Source organism: Diadema antillarum, unplaced genomic scaffold (genome assembly GCF_040938485.1).
Source record: "Diadema antillarum isolate AM-2024a unplaced genomic scaffold, OU_Dant_1.0 scf00000134, whole genome shotgun sequence".
Taxonomy (NCBI): Eukaryota; Metazoa; Echinodermata; class Echinoidea; order Diadematoida; family Diadematidae; genus Diadema; species Diadema antillarum.
This window is the reverse complement of record NW_027271023.1, coordinates 3,337,440-3,346,628: the sequence shown is the minus strand read 5'-3', so window position 1 is coordinate 3,346,628 and position 9,189 is coordinate 3,337,440.

Here is a 9,189-nt window from a genome sequence, read left to right as displayed (position 1 = left end):
TATATTGACGGCCTTATAGATAACGATTTTTACCAACAAACTGAAGACTTGAAAAAATACTCTAAATTAGTACGAGTGAGTGAGCCGAAATTTGTATATTTCCGCGTCATCATTACGTTTTGTTTTTATCTCCTTTTTGTTTTGATAAATTTTGGCGAGCGAGCGCAGCGAGCGAGCCGAAAATTTTTGTATTTCAGCTTACAAAACATGGAACTCTTGTCATTTTTTGCTTATCAAATCTTACAATTCTAATCAAGATATAGTGACGGCCTTATAGATAACGATTTTTACCAACAAACTGAGGACTTGAAGAAATACTCTAAATTAGTACGAGTGAGTGAGCCGAAATGTGTATATTTCCACGTCATCATTACGTTTTGTTCTTATCTTGTTTGATTTTTTTTGGCGCTCCCCCCCCCCCCCGTATTTTTGAAACCGTTGGCGCCTCCTTTTGATCCAATTGGCGATCGCTTCAGAACGAAAGAAATTGCAGCCGCTGCTCCGTGAAACATTTTGCCTCCTAAACATAAAATGACATGTGTGAACACAATAGACATTGTCATTTTGTCCGCGCCATCATCACATTTTGTTCTCACCTTCTTCTTCTATATAAAGTTTAGAGAGCGAGCGCAGCGAGCGAGCCGAAAATTGTTGTATTTCAGCTTACATAACATGGAATTCTTGTGTGAACACAATAAACATTGTCATTTTGTCCGAGTCATCATTATGTTTTGTTTTTATCTTTTTTTGATTTGGTTTTCTGCCCCCCCCCCCCCCCACACCATTCTTCCTCCCCCCCCCCTTCCGGTGAGTTGTTTCTTCTTCTTCTACTACTACTTCTTCTTTTTTTCTTTTTCTTTTTTCCTTTTTTCTTCCTTTTTTCTTTTTTCTTTCTTCTTTTTTTTTGCGCCCCCAAGGAGTGGCGCCCGGGGCACGTGCCCCCCTTGCCCCCCCCCCTAGATACGCCACTGTAAGTGACACCAGCTAGATGTTGCGCTGAAGGCCTTTTTTTTACCCGCTTGTTAGCTCACGAAACCCGGAAGTGCCCCCCCCCCCCCCCCCCACACACACACACTTTTTAAAATGTGGCACCGGCGGTGTATTTCACCACCTACTCTGATCTGCAGAAGATGATGATTGGACATCAAATGAAATTTAACAAGTTTTATAATCATTGTTCGAGTCAGATATCAATTTTGTTTTAATTTGTTTTTCATTTCTTTTTTGCATGAACTGACATTACTGTACATGTATCAGTTTTATCAAAGACAACCTCAGCAAAGTGGAATGTCGGCTTTTGCAAAGGCAGCTAGCAATAAATTGCAAACATGCACAGTCACATCCATTCACTGTTTTGCGAGTCCACAAACTACTGCGAGATGCCTTTGCAAAAGGCATGGCATTTAAGCCTCTCTGTGCTAGGGACTTTGGAGATTGTGTACATTGTACAATGCTATGGGATTTTCTGTGCCAATCGACACTCCAGGCACACACAGGCTTACAGAAAGCAATCAATCAACTCCAATGGCTTCCCATAACATCCTTCACAACCACACTCTGGCATTAGTGACTTCCCTTTGTTTCAATGCACCACATCCTCATTCTTCTACAGCAAAGACTACAAGACAAGACAGCTAGGTATTTGAACGTCAGACTCTTTGACTCATTCATACTCCTTTATTATCTGCAAAGAAAGACGAAAATGATTCAAACTGTCGAGCTACAGCTGTAATTACGGTACATGCATCAGAGTAGAAATCTTTGACAACAAAAATTATGCTGTCATCATTACACATTGAAATGGTTGTACAGAGGCAAGAATGCTCCGGTACGAAGCTTCTCAAACATATCGAAAAAACAAACTGTCTGGACCTAGGCAATGTCATTGACTGATAAGTACAATCTCTGTATGCCACTCTGCCACTGTTACTGCCCTGAACTATTATGCATAGGTAAGGTGAGATGGTTCAGTCAGTAGGATGTCTACTTTGCCATCACGTGGCTTAGATAAAAATACATGTACCATAATACCTCGATGTCACTAAAATGCTATAAGAACTTGATGGGACCACTCTGGAACAGTGCAGAGAAAATGACGGGCTATTTAAACTATAATCTTACTCATCTTTCGGCACAGGACTATATAATATCAAGCGGGTTACACAGTTGACGAGAGCTACCCATCCACATTCCTATCAAATATCATACTAAAGAACTGAATCACATCGCCATTTGTTCTTTCCAAGAACAGTTAGGAGCTGGAATTCCCTGTTCTCAGAAATTGTTTCAGCGCCATCTATGGGTGCATTCCGTAACTGACTAACGGTTGATCACAGTGGCTAGTCTTTGTTCTTTGTATTTGTTATGTGCTTGTAAATATCTGTACATAAACTATTATCATACTGTAAATACTGCATTAACACAGTCTGCAAGAATCTTCAGCTCATTGAAGGAGGTAGATTTAACCAGGAGAAGAAGAAGAAGAAGAAGAAGAGGAAGACTGGAGGACCAGTAAGTCAAGCTGAGAAATGCTGTTCTGCCATGCCATGCCCTCTATTAAAGAGAGTCTAAGTACTTAAGATGAAGAACACCCTAACCCTCAAATAAAGGAAGTCCCATCATATTTGAGAGAGCCTAATCTATCAGTCACACACATCATGCAAGCCATCCTGCTTGACTTCCTCCTCTTCACAAAGAGCAGGGTGCAAACTCAGTGATGTGGTCCAGTCCCGTACACATGCCCAAAAATGGCTCCGTTCGACACAGAGACAACACAAGTAGGCATGGATCAAATACACATGCCAAACAATGGCCCCGTTCGGTATACAGACAAGCACGAGTGGGCAAATGCATCAACCCATTACACATCATGCCCCTGGTCTGAATGACTGCTAGAGAACTAATGGGAATAGAGAAAAGTAGTTGCTGCTGTTGGGACATGTGCCATTATGGGGTACTGCCGAAAGAGAAAGGTCTACACTGACCTAGTCACTGGTAAACGGGCCACTATGCTTTCTGCATACACATGTAGATCAGTACTAGGAGTTGCATATAGGAGTTGTTGGTGGCTTTACTCTCTGCATTACACAAACAAAATTGTATGTCCAATGTGGTAAATATGCTTGCTTGCAAATAATTTCATCATCTGAATAAAAAGAAAGGAAAAAAATAATACCATGTATAATGACATCACCGACCAAATGATGACAACAAACATGCATTGAGCATGCAGCAGTTCCTATTAAAAGGCAATCAGATAACCTCTTATCAAACAACAAAACATTAATTTTTGAGAATATTACCAAAATGAAAGAAACCAAAATTCAACATATTATGTTCAATCATGAGGTTAATTCCTTTGGTACCTGAGCATAAATCTTGCAAACAAAGCACTTAATTAAAGGTTAATTTTAAACTACACAAATTCCAGGATGTCCTGTGCTATTTTATGATAACATCAACAGCACTAGCAAACACAAAGCAATACCTTGGCTTGCATTAAGATATGCTTTGCTACAAATTGTATCATCAATACTGAAATGCATTCTTACTCTTGAACCAGTTCTGTACTCACTATGTGGGTTCATCCATGTCGATCCTTAACTTCTCATACATTTCTATATCTGCATGTACAATGGATAATCACTCAGCATTCAACACCCATGACCAACTATTCACAGTTGCATGCACCAAGTTGGTAAATTAAAAAAAAAAATGAATGAGGGCAAACCACAATCGTACATTGAAATATTACTGTAAAATCATTTTTGGCAGATATTCATTGATTCAATCTTTGACTAGATGCTGTAAATAAGCAACTGAAAAAAAAAAGAAAAGAAAAAAAATATATGTATATCTTTTTTTAGGAATGGACTAGGCAAAAGGTTGGCGTGTAAAATTTATACATATTACACTTTGTATGTTCATTATATATAAATTTTACACGCCACCTTTTGCCTAGTCCATTCCCTTGAAAAATAAATAAATAAATAAATAAATGATAGCCATACTAGTGACGGATATATCACATCATATCCATGCCATGAAACACAGCAAAGTCTCTCCAAATCTGTAAATCAAAAGCAAGCTCAAATGGACCCACAAAAATATTGAGACACAAAGATATTGATGCCATGAATTAAAATTCAGACAATTAAAGCTTGAAATACATATCATGGGGCAAACGGAACAATGGTATAAAAACAACCTTTATTTGCTAAATCTGCACTTCATCCTGAAGAGTTGCCGATTTTCGACATGACAGTCGTTATAGCAATTATGTATCTCGTGCATACTGGCTACTGTGGCCACTACAAGCAAATGACAAAGGAAAGGGTCATTAGAGATTAGGATATTAGGTATCAGGCATCACAATGACAAGCTGGCTTCCTACAAAAAATTTTGCAACTCTGAAACGGGCAGAAGATTCTGCTGTGATCATAAATTTAGATTGGAATATCATCAGCATGCAGATAACCTCTTCTACTCTCAAAATATCCACAACGTAGACACTTTTTTTTTCCAATTAAAAAAAAAAAAAAAAAAAACTGCTATTGAGCCAATGACTCAATTTTGGACATTCATGATGACACAAACAAATCAAAGATCTTGTCTGGCTAAAAGTAGCAGTTTCTGCATTTGTAGCATATTCATTCTGAGTAACTTTTCATCAAACAGAAGTAAATACAAATTCTTGTTAAATGCACCTGATGTACATTGTACATGCTCTCAATTCAAAAATCTGCACTCTCAATTCAGCATTTGTGCTGACGACATCCTTACAAATTCTTTACAAACAAACAAACAAAATACAGTTATTTCCCTGCATTTGTGCAAACCCTACTATAACATACCAATGCATGGTGAAAACAAGTATTATGGGGATTCTCATTCATCAAAAAAATAAACAAACAAAAACGCATCATGCAAGCTGACCAGCTGCACTAGTTGGTATATTGCAAATCTCTGTCCAATACATGCAAACCACAGCAACAAAGTGATCTTCATGCTTGGACACTTCAAACAGTACCATCAGACATGCTTTAGTTTTGGGGCACATAAAGCCCGAGTGGCCAGTGCACAAAAATCCAACGACGACATTGAACAAAGACATGGATGTAAGGTTTTTTAGCAATACCTGCTTTCCAGGAGCAGTTCATGGTAATCAAGTGCTTAGCACTTGTATCAAAAAAAAAAAAGAAAAATGAATAAATAATAATGAGCATGCTTGTATAGCCCACCTCAAAGATCTCAACCATGATTTACATGAAGTTTGAACTTTAACACATGAAATGTTAATATCAAATGAACAAGGTACACATACCTCATAATGCAGGGAGCTACATGTATTAGTTCAGCCTGGTCCCTTACCACATATCAATGGTCCCATTTTTCCACAGTACTTTCTTTACTGATAGATAACTCTGCAGACCCTGCCATTACATTCTTCCAAATGGAAATGGTCACTTAATATGAAATTATATTCCAGTGTAAATGGAAACAAGTTTTGAACAATTCAACCCATCCAAGAAGGCAAGCATCCTAGCAAGATTAAAACTCAGGATCTCCTTTTGAAAGGATTGTCTATCCTACATGCCATATTCCGTGGTGAGCCTTCTGAATTTACAGCGTCAAACAATGAACGTCCTACACTATTATTTACATCATGTAAACAGAGAGAAGAGTTGTGTGAAAAGACAACAATTTTCTTCTCTCCCCCCCCCCCTTATTAAACATATAAACAAATAAATACATGAATAAATACACAGCCGTTGTTCAGACTGCATAGGCACAGTGTATAAACAGGAGTGTTTGGGCTCTTTACACAAATTTAACATGATTGAGGATTGCATATCACATTTACAGATTAAAAACACTATTAAGTGTTACCACAGTTACATATATCTGACATTTAAGGATGGATGATGGAAGTTGTACTAAGGGCAAATGTCATTAAACTCTCTATGTCCCAAGTTCACACAACTGACTTTCTTGACGGCGTGCCAAGTTCGCATACAAAGTATTCTGCTCAAACGCACAAACCTGCCCACACTGATCGATAAGTTGCCACATGCAACAGTGCAATGAAAGCGTTTCTTGCGATTCCATTCCAGTCACATGTAGCTTGAGTATATGAGATGACTATCAAGTAGTGGTTCCTACTGGATTTACAAGTAAATTCTACGTTTTCATTGCTGTTTTGTGCGCAAAAGTCTTGTCTCTACAATGATATAGCTACTGGCCATATTGAAAGAAAGAAGAAAAAAAACACACAGATTTGTCATACAATTTACATCGAAGTAGAGCTTGGCATTTTTCTCCACAACTTTTGCTTATTACATATCCAAGGTAACACAAATCTACAGAAGTTGCATAGATTTGAAAAGCAGACTGTTTCCTCAAAGCATGATTACATTGTTGTCTCAGAATAATGTGGCATGCAGGAGGCTTAACAACACCATGGCACATAATTATAAAGAGATACGTAAGTAAACTGTCCCTGGCTAAAAAGCACATTGACAAACACACTAGGGGCATCATGACTGTGGCAGACAGGATGATGATGATGATTCACAGCATTTGTATGCTGCCATATATGTGTTTAACAAAAGCATTCAACAGTGCAGACTCCTCAAGATAGTTAGTATACAAATAGTGAATGGTCACGAGTGCAATGGTACGAGATTTCGGACGAGGTGAAAGATAGAGGCGCTCTATTCAACGAGGCGAAGCCAAGTTGAATAGTGCGCCTCATCTTTCACCGAGTGGGAAATCTCGTTCCATTGCACGAGTAAAGACCCTGCACTATTTGTTTTATACAACATCCAAGTAGATCTTTTTGGTTGGAGGATTGTTGGGTAGGTCTAAGTAGGCCTAGAAGTCTATATATGTATGAAAAATATAGCCATACTTACATATGGATCCACTGCGATTCTCTTTCTGGCTTGTGTAATCAGTGTAGATACAGTTACGTAGTACGTAGGCCTACATACGGGCATGCACGTACCGCACACGTACACTACGCTAGCTGCATGCGATCCTCAATATGCAACACACAGTACATGCAGTACCATAAAATTTCTCGAACCTTGGAATAGAACGAAAAAATCGAACCAAGTTGCACGCAAAAATAGAACCAAAATTGCACGGCGCGTTGAATGGACTACTTACTGAATATCACGTCACCCACAATCCTCCAATCAAATTACAAGGATCTACTTGGACGTTGTATAATAATTGAACATCTGGTGAAAACTGTGAATCTCATATGAAGCTCCAGATTGTCAATTTCACTGAGAAATGTTGGAAGGGGGTTCCATAGGGGAGAACAATGGAGGAAAATGCCCGGTCTCCACACCCCTTGAGATGTGTTGTGAGAATCTGGAGAGCAAGACTTCGTTTACAGTGGCGGGCCAGCCTACCTAGAGGTACTCCGTCCCGCATTTCTGTGCATTTACACTTCCTTGTTGAGCCATACCTGGCGAGTAAAGTTTCATTTCGCACGTTATCTTTTTTTGTCATGGTGGCGCTCATCATGCAAATGGTTTCTTTTTTTCCAGCGAGCTCTACAGTAAAGCCGAGTGGGTTTGGCCACCTATTTTGGTCCGCTTGTATTTACATCAACAAAATGTGGGCCTCCGGGCTCACCTTGCGTTTGGTACCACATTTTGATTTTTGTGCATTTACATCAAAATGAGGGTCAGCCTTTTGCCCACTGTAAACGGGGTCTAAGACCAGATGAACAATGGCAAGGGTGAGAATGATACCATTCAATATGGGATGACGGATATATCCTGGGGCCTATCCTATCGAAGAATAACATACAAGTGTACTGATCAAATCACTTCTCATACATACGGTGTTTAACACATAATCTTTACTATATAAAGTGTTATGTAGAATAGACATAACTTTCACAAGACAATGGTTACAACTGTTAACTGTTATAATGAAGTCCTGGGGACAGGCAGTTTTCTTTCTTTATATCAAAATTCTTTATAACCAAACCAATTAACAATAAAATACAAAGAGATGATAATGTTGCAGCCTGCATCTTTATTTCCTTGTAAGTGGAATTTCTTGATAACTGTATTTGTTATAACAAGAGTGTACTGCACCAGTATTCATATAATTCACCTCCAAATTTTGTTGCATCAAAAGACACCTACTCGATGGTCTCTTTGACACAAGAGGGATCAACAGGACGTCAGACTCGACTAACTTTGATACAAAACGTAGGTCCGTTTTTAGGGCATCTGTATCAATTATTGCAATATAGAAAAGCATGTCAGCAGGTGTTAAGTTCGGCAAACCAAGAATATTAAATACAGAAAAGGATAAATACACTGTGATGCACGTTGATTGCCGGGAGCAACATACAGGCTTCAAAAATGATTTGTTGTTTGTGTGTGTGTGTGTGTGTGTGTATGTGTGCATGTATGTTTCATTATTATTGCAAAAGATGTTGTCAGTATAAGTTTCTGCAATCATCACAGATTCACTCCAACTTTGAGGCAGAGAGATGATCTAAGAAGCTGTCCTATTGTCATGCATGACAGCATCCCACTTTCACACATTCATTGTCCAACAAATTCAAAACTTAGGGATACTGCTCTGTAAAACATCAGCATCACTACTACATACTGCCATTTCATACGTAAGTTATAAGTACCCACTGGATAATAGTAATTATGTCATGTATAGAGAGAGTACAAAAGGTCCTGTGTTTACTATATCATACATATCAGATAGCTCCACTTCTACTTACAATTACAACTAAACACAGAGTCAGTAGCCCTCCACAGCCATTAAAAAGTTTACTACCACACTCATGAATATGTGGGGCTAGGTTAAATAGTACTGCATTGTTAATAACTGCTTCATACCAATTTTACACAAGAAGAAAGAATGCACATCGGGGAGGTACATATGCCTATGTCTTTTTGTGCACCATAATCACAAAAGATAACTTTGAAGGATCCACAAAGTTCTTGACTTTATATTATGCCCCTCTTAGATGTGTATCCTTTAATGTCAGTCAAGTTGCATCTGGATTCCAAGCTTCTAGCCCTGTTCACACGAAAAGGTAGATCATGATTGCTTTACCATGCAACACTATGAAGAGGTGGTAGCATGTTTGTTCTGATTGTTAACATACAGATCACACTATAAAACAAAATGTAGTCTCTT